This window comes from Lissotriton vulgaris, chromosome 6 (assembly GCF_964263255.1).
Source record: "Lissotriton vulgaris chromosome 6, aLisVul1.2, whole genome shotgun sequence".
Lineage (NCBI taxonomy): Eukaryota > Metazoa > Chordata > Amphibia > Caudata > Salamandridae > Lissotriton > Lissotriton vulgaris.
The window spans coordinates 1,531,355,764-1,531,371,649 of NC_141694.1; the positions used below are offsets into that span (position 1 = coordinate 1,531,355,764).

At 43.6% G+C, this 15,886-nt stretch overlaps 1 protein-coding gene across 1 annotated transcript in view; it reads left to right on the plus strand.

Moving 5' to 3' along the window:
• ANKEF1 (ankyrin repeat and EF-hand domain containing 1) overlaps window positions 1-15,886 on the plus strand; it is a 248,431-nt gene that overhangs the window by 45,779 nt on the left and 186,766 nt on the right. The gene's annotated exons all lie outside the window — the stretch shown is intronic.

The window sequence follows — 15,886 nt, forward strand, 5'->3', positions numbered from 1 at the left end:
GCTTGAAGATGTACAACATATAAAATGCTTAGTATTACCATTGATGAGTGTGCAAAGGAGCCATAAATCACAGGAGGCAAAGCTTCCAGCAGATCTGTATGACCTTTCTGTCCATCAACACTGGTAATTAATGCATATTACTCTCTGAGGAGCCTGCCTGTATAGTATATGATGCATAGTAGTTATAAACGAAGGATCTTAACCAAGACCATGACACAAGGAGTTAAATCGTCTATGCATGAGATAAAACTATACTGAGTAGACCTTGTGAGAAAGGGCATGTTTCTCTTCCTTTGTAAGGCGATTCAGAAGCAGTCCTTGAGACATTTAGGCCCTCATTATGATGTCGGGCGGAATGACTTCCGCCCGACACCACATCGGTCATGGGACCAACCGACACCCAGTCGGTGGTCCCGACCACCTCATTAGGATCGGTCGCATTCCTACATTTTACTATGGCAGAATGCATTCTAGCCATAAACTGGCCGTTCATCCCTGCACCCCGTGGCAGGTACCTCAAGGTGCAAGGATCAACAGGGGGGAACCATAGGTGTCCACTCGGCCTCCAATCGGAGACCGTGCACCCAAGGGGGCCCTGCTGGGAAGGTCACGCGTTTGAGATTACTTGCAGCATTCCGACTGGCGATCGGACTCTCCAAGACCGTCGGAAGTCAGCCGGAATGACTGTTTGGATTCCTTTCCTACCACCTCCATCAAAAGGAGGAGAGCGGAAAGGAAAGGAATCTGATGATGCGGCCCCTTCCGAGCCGCATTGTAATCGGCACCATAGTTGTGATTTGAGGTAACTGTAATAACATGGAAATTGTCATTTGCACTGTAGTCATAACTAAGTAAATTCTCACATTCTGGTACATTTGTTACAAATTACAATTTTATAGGGCTTCATTTCGTTTTTTTACAGACATGAATATATTTATGTATATATGATATTTTATGGGTGACTGTGTGATGTGGTCCATTATTGCAAATGAGCGATTATGGTGACATCATAAACCACGAAGCAGATGGGCCAATTAGGCTTCTCTTTCCTTACTGTTTATTTGACATCAGTCAATAAGAAAACATTAAAGTGACCAGGCAGATAAATAAGATGAACTAGGTCCCAGTAAGAAGAGATGCCTGAGTTCCCACACTGAATCCTGAAAGCTCCCCAAGGTCCTTGATTTCGAGCCTGGCGACATCATCCATCATCGTTCAACCAGCTGGCTCCCACTGCAAGAGGTGACTTAGTATGTACAAACCCATATACACCAGAGTTTTGAAAAGGAGGTAAGGGCTCGCCTCCATTCGAAATGCACTAGGCTGAACCTTCCCAGTAAGGTGACCAAAAACCCTGAGGTGGCTCCCACTATAGTCATGTTTCTTAAAAAGTACTCCAAAGACCCCTAGAAGGGTTTAAATAGGGTCTGGAACAACTGCCAGGGTAAATTGTTGGATGTCACAAGTCCTCTCACTAAAATTCTAGAAATTGCTTTCCAGGCCAAGGATCCAGCGTCCCCCATTAATTTAGATGTCCTAGTGGGATAAGCCCAATGATCCATGTGTATTTTGGGAAATGCAAACTGCACAATTTGTACTGAACACAGACGTTGCATCCTCATGTGGATAGATCCCAAATGAAATTAACTGGCATCCTTTAGCCCAGGGACTCCAGTTTGGCATCCCCTTTGTCAAGGGCCTGGCGAAGTCCGTGCCGACTTATTGCACCCTTGACAAGGCCCAACTGTCCCTCAAGAAAGTCTTCTGCCAATCTCTTTTTGGCAGGGCCAGAAATTTCAGAGGGCGCTTGTCCGGCTGGGGATTCTACCACATCATGACTATTTCACACGAGGTTGAGGTGGTTAGCAGGAGTGTACCTGCATCACCACATTTTATCCGTCAAGATCACTCAGTGGATTTAACTGCTTCAGAAGAAGGCAACACAGGGTCACAGGGATCCTCCCAAGGAACTGGAATTACAGGTGAGGCTTATCACTCTCTCAGAGATAACTTTGGAGAGCAGTCTGTTTCTAAACAACCGGCAGATGTTGACTCAATACTCCTGGGCTCTCAAGTCAGTGCAGGGGTACAGGTTTAAGTTTTATGAGACCCCTCTGCAGGGTTCCCTGCCCAAGAAAATGTATTTTTCCCGACAAGAGCAAGATTTCATCATTTCAGAAATACATTCACTCCTAGAGAAGGGGGCTATATGTTTGGTTCTGCCTCACCCTTGAGGTTTCCTCAAATCTATCTTCTTGGTGGAGAAGAAAGAAGGTGGGTCACGGTTAGTTCTGAACTTGAAAGATTTTTATGCTTAGTTCATCTACCGGCATTTCAAGATGGAAGGCATCCACCTGAGAGGTATCCATCAGGAAGGGAACTGAATGATGTGTGTGATCCAAGTCTTTTATATTGGTATCTTACTCAGTACGTGATCTACTGTTGTTCCATTGAGGATAGTTCGAGTGTGCTGGTTCCAAGGTTGCTGCATAATAATGTCTTTTAGTTTTAACATGTCGTTATGTTGACTTGTGGCAGTGACAAATTGCTTCAGTCTTGGAAGGAATACCATGGCACTGGGAGGCTCTCATGAGAAGTAGTCGGCATGGTTTTGATCTTTCCCTGGATGATGCATGATTGTGCAGTTGTATTCTTGTATTCGTAGACCCCAACGTTCATCAAGCAATGATGACCTTCTTTGACAATCCAACGGCGAAGATGCCTACTTGCATTGAACCCTATCTCAGGGCCTGGAGGGTTCCCTAAGGGAGCGCCAGGTCAGGGGCCTAGGCTGTACTTACAGGTCATTTGAGGAGGATCTTCCTGTGTCTAGAGGACGGGGAGTGTCTGTAACCAGAACTCCGGCGGTCCTGGTGTCCACTATCAACATCAGGTGACTAAAGACTGTGTCCCAGTACGCTAGGACCGGAGGGGGGGGGGGGCAATTCCACGCTGGGTGGATGAAGCCTGCACGTGGTGCTGTGCACATTTCCGGCAGGTGTCAGGGCTAGTGGGATACATTTTAAAAAGAAGTGCGGGTGACATAGGCCCTGACTATATATTTAAAGTGCAGACGTTTGTGCTTGTAGTTGGTGGCGATATTGCGAGTTTGCTCGCAGCTAAATGCCCACATCTTGTCTGTCAATTGGTTCCCCAAATCCACTTCCCAAGCCACCTGTGTACCCCCGCCCGCCCCCGGCGAGGAGCCTGAGCTAGTTGGTATAGCCAGGGGACCAAATGTGTGCTATTGGGCGATGTAATAATTGTGAATAAGGGAGGGAAGTCCTGAGGCTCCAGCAGTGGCGGGCATATTGCAGCAATCAGAGAGGCCCTATTTGTGTGTATAAGAAATGTGCCAAGTGTGTATATGTTGCATTCTCCACCATGTCCGTGACCGATCGCACCTGACCATCCTTAAACGCATTTTCCACCACCTGAAGTCAGCAGCGGGAGAGTGCGTGCTGTGTTAAACTTTCCGTGGTCGGGGGCACCCATGGATTATTCGTAAGGGTATTTGCAGGGAGTATAGCCGGTCAGCCTTCAAATATTGACAAAGTCTTTCCCAGGCCCAGCAAGTGGTTTTGTAATGTGTGAATTTCCGCTGGTGTTCTCGTACAACCATGCAGGAAAATAGCAGCGAGGTGGCAGGGGCGAGCCTGGGATTGCTCGGGTCTTAAGTACTACAGTTGCACGTCAGGATGGTACCAGAAATAAGCATAGTGTGTCTGTGCTATGAGATAATACAAGTAACTGTGTTTGCCATCTGACCCAGGCCCGATCGCCGGCCCAGACCAGCTGAGTCAACAAGCTTCTAAGTGTAGCAAAAAATATAGTGGTAAGCGGAATGGGAATATTTAAGAATAAATAAAGCAAGCGCGGCAAAACAACCATCTTGATAATAGCTATCCTGCCAGCAATTGACAACGGAAGCGTTATCCAGTGGTCAATTTGTGTGAATAAGGGCCATAATTAATACGGATGACTTCAGAGGCCGTGTGATGTAGTAGGACACCAAGATATCTAGGGGGTTTGTTGCACCAACGCAGCGGAAAATCAAGTGTGAAGGGCAAAGTAGCATTAGTCAATGGGAAGACCGCTGATTTAGCCCAGAAAATGGCCAGCTCTGAAGCGGATTACCGTATTATTGAAGAGAGGTTAATAGTCGGGTCACGAACGAATAAAAGAATGTCGTCTACATACAACGTGGCCAGAAGGGGGCCCTGTGAAGTCTAATTCCCCGCTGAGGATGAGGTTCCTGAAGGAGCCTCACCAGTGGGTCCATGGCAATTATAAATTAAAAAGGGCGAGAGGGGGCGCCCCTGCCTCGTACCTCGCAACAGGGGAAACTGTTCTGTAGGCTCATTATTTAGGTGGAGGCGCCCGAAAGGGTGGGTGTACAGAAGGCGGACTAGGGCACTGATATTGCTAGGAAAGCTCAGCTTGTTGAGTGTTGCATTCAAAAAGGGCTACTCCAAAGAGTCAAAAGCCTTTTTGGTATCAAGTAATATCGCCGCAGCAGGATGTTCTGGGTTTATCTGGTTGATGACTGCAAATATTGTGCGTAAATTTACTGTGGTTGACCTGTTGGGGACAAATCCCGTCTAAAGCGGGAAGATGATTTGATCGATTAGGAGCGATATACGTGCTGCAAGCACCTTTGCCAAGATCTTGTAGTCCTGATTTAGCATAGATAGGGGCCTATAGGAGGCACACCTATTGGTGCGGCTTGCCAGATTTGAGCAGCAAAGATACAATAGCCTTATGCGTAGTGGGAGGAAGCCCACCCATATCTAGAGCCTCGGCATAAACTTCCAGGAGATGGGGAACCAGCTGAGTTTTATAAGTCTTGTAAATGCACCCAGGTTTCTGTCTGTACTGAGGGCGCGGGAGCCATCATTGTAATCTATGGCTTGGGATATTTCATCAACATCATTGGGTGAGGCTAGGAATTGCTAGTTTCCGCCCTCGATCCATACCATAGCTACCTCCTCCAAGTAGTCGAAGAGGGTGTGGTTGACAGGTGGGGAGCTTTTAGTGTAAAGCCAGGTGTAAAAGTAGTGCGTATGTGCTCGCCTTGAGTGACCTGGGCGCCATCATCTAATTGCAGCTAGGTCCTGTTGCCGAGGACTAAGCAGTCTAGCTAGTGTCGACCCTGGTCTCTCCCCCTGTGCGAAGATTCCGGCACGTGTGTACTTCCTCATATAGGCTGTCTCAGGAGTGGCGAGTTTCTGGAACTCCTCCAGGAGCCTCGCAAGCCAATGCAGCGGAGGCGGCAATCCCTCCGTGGTTGCCTGAATGTCAAGTTCCCGCAGCGCCCTCTCAGTGACATTTAGGTCCGCCGTATAGAGCGCAGCACTCCCGCCTGTTTGGTAATACAGATGCCTCGGATGTACACCTTGAATGCTTCCCATGGAGTAGCATACTGGGACACCGAGGATGTGTTAATCTTGAAGTATTCTACAATCGCCTCTTGCACCTCACTCTGGAACACCGTATCGAGCAGAGCATCTCCCGGGAACCGCCATAGCCTGTGTGGACGTGCAATACTGGGCAGAGCCAGTGTTAATGTAGCTGGTGAGTGGTCAGAGAGTGTGCGGGGCAATTCACCTGTGAATTTGTCAAAAGGTCTGAAGTTAAATACCAGGGGTCTATACGAGACCATGTACCATGTGGAGCATAGTAGAAGAAGAAACCTGTATCTGTTGGGTGCTGGTGCTGTCAGGCGTCAGTGAACAGGTGATGGTGCAGCAGCTGCCGAAGCTCGTATGTAGAGTGCGGCTTAGTAATGCGGCCTGTACTAGTAGTGTCGGAAGAAGGCTGTAAAATCAGAATAAAATCGCCCCCAAATACAATAGAGTCATATAATAGTCAATGGTAATGCCGGAGATATGGGCTGATAGACCGGTAAAACACTCAGGTGCATCAACATTAGGGGCGTATACATTGATTATGAGTATTTGCTTCACAGCTAGGCTGCCTGCCACTAGGATATATTTTCCCTCAGGATCTTTAACTACCTTGAGGGCCTGAAATGGCAGTGTTTTATGAACTGGAATACACCCACCACAGGGGCAGGTGCAATAACTGGCGAAGAATCTGTTGGCTGCAAAACAATTGTTGGTGAGGTGTGCCGAGTGAGTCTCCTGCTGTAGCGCTATATGTGTCTTTTGTCGGGTCAAATAGGCCAAGACATGCCTCTCCTTCCAAGGATTAGATAGGCCATTCACATTCGATGTTATGCAGCGCAGTTCCATTGCTCCGCCCCTCCGCTTGACCCTGTGACAGCAGCAATGTTATTGAACCTGTAAAAATATCAATACATACATTATATGGCAGCCGGCAGTTGCATAATGTAATATCCTGCATTGTCAAGTCAAACATTAAACCATACCATAGCACAACTATTGCACTGATTATACGTAACTGCAATTTGAGAAAAGTAAAGAACAAAGTGACATTAATAAAGGATATTGTATCCTGTTAACTTGTCATAAGGCAAGAGAAACGCAGACATGATAGGGACTCAATATTAACGTGCAGGTATTTGGGCCGTCACACAAACAGCAAGCACAAGTGGAGAAAACAAAGAGAAGTAATTTCCCAGGGGGAAGAGCTGCGTTCAATTTGAAATGCTTCAAGAAAGTAGTAGCGTTGGTGGGAGTGTCGAAAATATGGGTATTTCCATCGACCTGAATGCAAAAGCGTGCTGGGTACATCATGGCATAGTGGATGTTTGCACCCTTCAGCACACGCTTAATTTCTTGAAACTTGCCTCGAGCCTCCTGCACCACCGGCGTAAAGTCAGGATAAAATGATAGTGACATCCCTTGATATTGTAGGTCCTGAACCTCCCTGACTCTGCTAAGTGCCACATCTCGGTCACAATAATAAAAAAGTTGTGCAATAATTATACACGGGGGCTCCAGGGCCGAACTGAGAGCAAGCGGGCGGTGCGCCCGCTTGGCTGCAAACGTCCCTGAGAAGGGATCCTTTTCAAAGGGATCTGTGAGCAGCCGCTCCACATATGACTCCATGGGCCCCGTGTTGGTGGATTCGGGCACCCCAGAGATTCGCAGAATTGAAAGCATTCATGAGGGGATGTATGATACGTCGAATGACGTCTTGAAAAAGCTCAGCAGCTGAGGACACACCAAAACTCAGGGCCTGATTTAGAACTCAGCAGACGGTTACTCCGTCACAACGGTGACTCCGTCACAACGGTGACGGATATCCCGTCATTGAAATATAAATCACATAGAATATAACAGGATTTGTATTTTGGCGGACGGGCTATCCGTCACCGCTGTGATGGAGCAACCCGTCCGTCAAGATCTAAATCAATCCCTAAGTATTTTATAACGGAACATACCTATATGTGTAGAAAAGGTTGTAATGGTACCTGCCATTCTCCTTGAGTTCAAACTGATGATATCCTTCATTCAGATCAAGGCGAAAAAAGATTTTCCAAATGTGTCATCATGTTGACACTGTGCGGAACTGTATGTCATTCTCTTTCAATTGCCTTGTTCACTTGACGTATATCAACACTGATGCATACAGCTTTATCACTGTCCTTTTTGGGTAGCACCACTAGGGGAGAAACCCACGGTGATGGACCAGTGGAGTGCTCAATCATATCATGCTTGAGTAAGGATTCAAGTTCTTTTTCAACAGCTTCCTGTAGATGAAACACACTTCATCTGAGTCTTTGAGCAATAGGGCGGATGTCCTCATTAATGTGTAATTGTACTTTCATAACTTGAGTTTTTCTAACCCATGGAACAGCGAAGGGGACTGACTTATTATTTTCTGATTAGCATTCATGTTTTAGTTCACGGATATCATTTCCATATCAGCAGCTGTGCGGAAACTGAGTAAACAGGCACTTGACGCTGTACCTTGAAGTACATGAATGTGTGCTTGTATTTTTGTTTTCCTGTTTTTAATTGTTGTTACAAATGAACCTTGAATTTTGAATAGTGCAATGCAGCCCATGTATACCATTTGGTTTTCAGTGGCGTAAGTCCTGGCAATGGAGATAGTTCACTGTATTTCTCCTCAGGCATAATATTTATCAACGCACCACTGTCAATAATGAAAGGTATTGAGCAACCATTTACTCTTAGTGTAATCTTCAGGGGTTAATATTTCAATGACTGGTGCTTTTCATGTTAACCTTTCTTTCACCTGTATTTTTATTCACATGCGACCAGTCCAACATGCACACACTTTTCTGAGGTAGAATATCGACATGGCAGAACCATCTTCTTCACTTTCACCTTATATGGATACTGAAGAACTTTTTGATGATGTTTTAAATGAAGATCGACTTCTTTTGGTGTTGATTTGACTCAGATGGTAATGTCGCTTGGCCTTGTGGGCGTGCGTCGAACGTCGCATCTCGAACGTACAGGTGGCCATTTTGTCTTTTCCTTCACCATGCAAACAGTTACAAAATGGTTCTTCTTCCAACAGTCTTTACAAATCTGTCAAATGACGGGCCATTTACCTTTGTGTGGAAATGGAAACCCACACCTGAAACAAAACTTCTTTTTCCTTGGAGACATCACTTTGTGTCCCTCTGCCTTGTGCTTTGGCTTACTTTTCCCATTCATGTCTGACTCACTCTTGGCATCACTAGCCTCCATGTCAGCAGCTTGTTGATCAGCACACTCTACAACTCTGGCAGCCATGAGAACTCGCTCCAGACTAAGAGTTTCTCTCAGCATTTGCTGTCTGAATGACTCAGACAGGGATCCGTCAATAACTCTGAGAATTATAGCTTCCTCATCTTTAAATGAATTGAACATACCGTGTTTGAGCGTATCCAGTCTCTCAACACATTTGTCATTGTTTTCTCCAACTATTGGTCATTCTTGACTGAAAATGTACCTCTCCTAATCTACATTTGGCATTGGATTGAATTTGAGATTCAAGGCTGCTTAGATTTGACAGTATGCAATTTCGTTAGCTCACAGCATTTTGTTTATGACGACTTCTTTTACGCCTTCACCAAAAATATTCTTAAAGTATTTTATAATCTTCTTGCTATCTGCTTCTTCTATTGCATCAATGAAATCATCAAATGTCTCTATCCAAGCTGTCCATCTGTTGCCAATATTTTGATTTTTGGTGGTATCTAATGGTGGTGGTGGTTTCCGAAAGGCAGCAGCACTGTAACCGTTTATGAGATCGGCTGCCACTAAGGGTGAAGTTCACTCCAACACTGTCTGTCGTCCGCTTCATCCATACCATCTCTAAAGCCCTGTGCTGTGTTGGCCTCCAGGTCATCCTGGACAGTCTGTTGAACCTTCACACCCCCCCTCCTTGTCTTCATTGGAGCCCTTTATTGTCCCGGAGCCCTCTGGAGTTGTTCTGAGCCGCCACCTGGCAGCTTTGATGGTGTGCTATTTTGGTTATGGACAGCTCTTCAGTACAACCCCAAGCACTTCTTCACCAAGTGCTGTTGTACAATGACTCTCATTAATCAGTTCTGGTAAGCAGATGAATGTTTCTTGTATCTCATTTACTTTGCTTTTAGGTGGCTTTTTGTACTGTTTGATACCAAGTTTATCTCTGCCTTAGAGCGCTTCTGTTCACAGCATTATCTCACCATTTGCTATCGCTATTTGCTGCTCTTTCAAAACCTGGTTGCATCTGCCTTTAGCGTTATCTCTCTGTATGGTGTATAGCTTCAGGTTGTGTAGTATCACGATACCGCTCTACATGGCCTTACCAGCAGATTGTTTCCCAACGATGTGTAGACTTCTCAATGAAGCTTTTGTTACCTTCAAATGCTTTACACTGGCTGGAGCTGCTCTTTGACTCCACATATGCCTAACGTCGGTTCTGCATTTCGACTGAGGCACACATGGCACACATGAGCAGTTTGCTGGACCATACCAAACTCCATGGGAGAGCATTGTTGATCATCGGGTTACTTCTCCTGTATCTTGTCGCCAATTGTAGCGTCCTCTCCTGCCTGGGTACCTGTCAATGACTATGCCACACACAGAGCTTAGTATAACATAACTTTATTCGTCTGCGTGTAATCACGAACCCAACATTCTAAACCTGCATTCACTTCACTACGCTCTAACAATTACGTCAAAGTTCTACTGAGTTCATCAGGAGCCAAATGGGTTCTGGTATTGCTAACTCACATGACACTACAGCAGTGTCCTGTTATAAAGGGCTGGGTGATCTACGATTGGTAAATGTCACTGTAATATGCTTTTGTTATGGAAAATGTAATTTTCACTTTAATATTTTCTTATGCGCTGCTGTCAAATAAACAGTAAAGAAAGAGAAACATAATCCTCGCTTCCGTGTCCTTAATGGAATTGAAAGTTATTTTCGGGTAATCTAGAATTTTTTTATTACAATTTCGCCTCATGTATGTTTTATATTACTTGTTTATTTTGTGGCAGTTGATTTGAAAAGGTGTTTTTTAACAAAGAAATGTCTGCTAAAACAGTAAGCCAAATACTGGACTACTTCATTAGGTTGTCTATGGCAAAATTAACTATGTAGTTAAGAATATATAATTTTAGTAATCAACACCCTTTGCTTTGCTAAAAAAACATTTGCACTGTTGAAGGAAGATTTTGTTAAATGTTTTCTCTGCCAGCTGCAGCTAACAATGGGCACTGATCGGAATAAAAATGTTCAGGTTTGTTAAATTGGAATTATTAGAATGTGAACAGTACAGTTGTGGAGAGGAATTTTGGACTGGCATTACAACAATAAAGTTCATATTTCACATCGATGTGTGAAATATTTTCGATTCATACGTGATTCATGATGGGTAGTTGTGCAATATAGTCCAATTCCAATTTTGCCATCAAAGAGTTCTGATAACATCTTAAACCGCAAGGCTAATAGCCACATGGCTTGCAAGTGTCAGCAGATCTCCGAGATGGTAATATTGGACCATATTACCCATGGTATGTATTTTTTATGATACATTGTGTTTTTTATAAGTAAACAGAATCCTGGGCACACAAATAAATATCAACAGTGAATCGGATTCACTCTTCCGACGAGACGAGCACCAGGAGAGTTCTGATTTACCAGGCTCTTCATTGTCCAGGACGCAACCGCCCTTTGGACAACTATCTACGCTAACGTAGTTTACATCTACTGTTTTACCCGCACTCCGGGTTGGAATTATCACCGGAACCTTGCCCTGAAGAGTCACAGGCCTTGACCTGTAGACGAAACACGTGTCGGCTGGCGTTGTTGTTTTTACTAGAGAACATCTGCATGTATTAAAAAACTTTCAAATGGAACTACCGGTGTCGACAGCATTCATCTACTAATTACTGTATCAACTGTTGATATTTATTTGTGTGCCCAGGATTCTGTTTACTAGTACTGAGGGATGGGCTTCTAGCTCCTCACTCATTCAGGGGTTTTGGGTTTCCCCTTTCCTGGAGGCACCTTACACTTACTTATTGCAATAGTCAAGTTACCGCTACCAGCTACCTGCCAGAGCGCCACTACACCTGCTACCCCAACCCTTCACTGTAGGCAACATTGTGTTTTTTGGCCAGTTTGAACATTTTGTTTTCTTCAAAGTACAAAGAAGAGTGAGCACTGATAGGAGTTGGAATGAATAGTTTTTGTTTACATTTCTTGAATGAGTTGTTAATAAAACAGTCGGCAATTTTGAGGGTCAGTTGATTTAGGTGATTCTGTGGCTTCAGGTTTTACTGCCTGATTATGGATTTACTATATTTGCAACATTATTTGCCACATTATTTTTGAAAATTGCAAATTTCACCGAAAATATTGTTTCTTGCTCAGATGTATGAAAGTAATACTGCCATAGACTGTTCTGCATAATTTTTATCTTTTGCCACATAATATAGATAACCTTGCCAATAAATAATATCCTCTATGCCACATAATTCTAGAAGCCTCTCCAGAGAGGCTTTGGGACTGTTATTATGGAGTTGGGAAAGGGCCCTGTGTCCATCCTCCTTGGTCTCGAAAGGTCCTGGGTGCCCTATCTACTGTGGCCAACACTTATTAAAAGGGAAGGAGGCATGCAGCCTGTGAAGAAGTACATCTCAAATGTAGGATGAATAAAAGGCTTCTTTATTCATATTTCAGGAAGAAAGGATCTCATCCACAGGAGACACAGGCAGGCAGCAACTGACACAGTCCTGGCCTCAATTAGAATCATAACATAACTACATCATGACATTCTATGAATAACATTCTACAATCAGTAAGTCACACATGCATAACACAGAGAAGGATACCACACACCTTCCCCTGAAACATAAAAATTGCTATTTTAAAATATAATCATTTAGAGCTGCAGGAGCACGGGTTAAACGTGTACTTTTCCTGACAGGAACATCAGACTTAACATGAACCTCCTTATTAATCAAATTGCTATTTGTTAAAAGACTTTCCAGCAGAACCTGAAAATGAAGCAATACGATTCAAATTCCAAATCCTTCCATCATTTAGCTTAACAGCATTACGAAAGAGTTTTGTGACATAAAAGGGAGAAGAAAACTTTGGCCCTGAAGATCTAAGTGGAAGACGAATTCTTACCCGATCCCCAACACACACTTTGGTATGAGCAACTGCATGTCTGCTATCAAAATTCTTCTTCCTCAGTTCAGACTTCACCTTTTGCTTCAATGAACTTAGGCCCTTGTTATGATTCCCTGTTTCCACCCCTAAATATCTCATCCAAGTCTGAAATATTGAAGTGTTTGGAGTGCGACCTCGAAAAAGCACAAAAGGGATCTCACCTGTGGTGGAATGTGGTGTAACTCTATAAACCATTACTCTTTCCATCAGGTTATTCTTCCAATCCGAGCCCTGATCTTTAAAAATCTGAATAGATTCCTTAAGCACACGGTTGAACCTCTCCACCATTCCGTTACATTCCGGATGGTAAAGTGAACAACGCTTGTGTGTTTACTCGCCAAGAAATCTTCCATCTCTTTTGATACTAGCTGTACCCCATTATCTGTAAGGATAGTTTCAGGGAACCCTTCCCTACTAAAAACATCTCGTAAAAATATGACTACATACTTGGTCTCAATGTTTTGGGTGATTTTTATCTCTGGCCATCGTGAGAACATATCCATCATGACTAACACATACCGTTGAGTGTTCCCAGAAGAAATGGGACCTAGGATGTCTAAGGCTACATCCTGCCAACAACGTACCGGCATTTCCCTAATAACCATTGGTTGTGTCCTTGTCTTACACACCTTATCAGAAGAGTTACATTCAACACAATCACGAATCATTCGTTCCACAAGAAGATCGATACCTGGCCACCAGAAGTGTAACCGTATCCTCTCCTTTGTTTTGGATATGCCTTGGTGTCCTTGGTGAGCTAAGAGAAGAATTTTTTCTCTAATCGGAGAAGGTGGGATAAGCCTAGTGCCTCTCCACAACAATCCATCCTTTAAGGATAATTCATCCTTGACATTCCAGTACCTCTTGGCACTAACACTCAGATTCTTAAGACATGGCCACCCTTTACTTAACAAATCACAAACTTCCTGTAACTCAGAGTCTGTACCTATAGCATCTCTCCAATCACTCTCTTGGATAATTCCTTCAACAATCTCACACACCTTGAACTCATCTATCTCCCAAGAATCTTCAGATGATAAAGAGTTCTGGTCATTCTGTTCCACAACTACTCTAGAGAGACAATCCGCAACCTTATTATTCACCCCCGGTAAATATCTCACATCAAAGTCAAACTCTTGGAGAGCGATAAACCATCTACAAATACGTGAAGAAATGGCATCCAATCCTTTTTTTTATAAAAGACCTCCTTCAACGGTTTATGGTCAGTGTGAACCACAAAAGAATTAAAGAAGACTTTTATTCATCCTACATTTGAGATGTACTTCTTCACATTGGCGACGAGGACGGGATGAAGACTTCTCTTACAACTTCAATATTCGTTTTGAAGAGGAAGTAATATTTTTTTTCTTTTAAAAAGAAATTCTCAAAAAGGATCTCAACACCAAACCTCAACTTAAGGTACTTTGCATTTCTTTTATACTCTTACTGGGCTTTGGAATCCATGGAAAAGAGGATTCTACATTATTTCATATTTTCTTTTCTTTTCCCTGCCCCTTATATTCTCTTTTGAGGCTTGAAAATACTGTCAGCTCATTTTCATTTTAAAAGCGACACATTTCCTTGGCTTTTAAAAGTACTTCGATTGACCTTCAAAATAAATATACCTCTTCAATCCCATCCTCGTCGCCAATGTGAAGAAGTACATCTAAAATGTAGGATGAATAAAAGGCTTCTTTATTCATATTTCAGGAAGAAAGGATCTCATCCACAGGAGACACAGGCAGGCAGCAACTGACACAGTCCTGGCCTCAATTAGAATCATAACATAACTACATCATGACATTCTATGAATACAATTCTACAATCAGTAAGTCACACATGCATAACACAGAGAAGGATACCACACAGCCCCTTCCTCGAGCCTTAGAAAGGCCCTGGGGATCCATCCCCCTGGACCGGCTCACTGGTTGTGCCTCGGGCCACTGTTTCTGCGAGAGCACAAGCAGAGACTTGTATGCACCCACCTGGCAGGAGCTGCAGAAATGCTCTTGCAAGGAGGGAGCACACATTCTTTTCCATGCTCCTACTTTTGTGTGTAGGGAAATAGAGACTGCTCCCCCCAGCAGGAACTGAGAAAAAAAAACTTCTCCCCCCCGGCGGGAGCGAAGCTGGTTCCCGCTGCACCCAGGAGATGACCAGCACGCCCCCTCCCCAATATTAAAAAAATCGAAAGTACTTCCTGCTCTCGCCGGCATCCAGGATGGGTGCTGGTAGGTGAGCCGACTGGGCTGCAGGGATCCTGGGGCTTCCCCCTGCGGTCCCTAACAAAAAGAAAACGTGGTGGGTGTCCCGGGCTGTCCCGAGACACGCACAATAATAATAAGAACTTTAAAAACGATAATGGGAAAATTGAATATTAAATGAGAGGCAAAAGTAATTCATTCATTATTCAGTACTCCAAGCAAGGAGTGCCCTGTAATGCTGTAGGAAAATTCTAAACGATTGAGATTAAACTAACATATACAGACAATATTCAGTGTAAACAAAAACAATGGCAAATGGTCTCAAGTTCAATTAAGTAGGCCACACAAGATAGAACCTATTACAACCAACGTGTTTATTTAGTGTAATATGTTGAGCACACATTGTTTGTCTGTATAATGCATTGTGACATATTCTTTGTGAAAAACATAATCTCAATAGTTTTGAATTTTCCTGTGGGCACTGTTTTTATTTGTATTGTAAATTTGTGATGCATATGTACATTATCTCCTGAAACCGCTGTGGCTTCTACATGGTTTGACTGCCACTGGTTCTGGGTCAGTAGGGCTACCCCTGTTGTGGCTAACCATAACGCTCAAGGTTTTTTTTAAATACATGCTTTCTTGCTGGTGTACCCCTAGAAAAGGCAAGGGCACCCACAAACATATTTGTTAACATGGTGGGGTAGGGGGCAGACGTGAGTGGAGCAGCCCCCCAGCAATATTTAAAAAACAGCAAGTCTCCTTTGTCATTAAATCCATGACCCCTTGAGAGTTTACCATATTTGTTTTAAAGCAGGAGGACCTCTAGTGATTGTTTATATGGTTTCAATTTTTGCCTTGAAAGTGTTAAAAGAAAAAGACACAAAGACATGTTGATGTTTTTTTTGTTATAGGAGCTTTATTCAAAATATTTTATGACAATCACTTTTATTAAACATTGCAATGTTTGAATCTATTAAATATACATTTGGTTATAGTTATTGGTGACTTTTTGACAAAGCCAGTATGTCTGCCGTACTTAAAATGACAACCTTTATATTGTTACACTT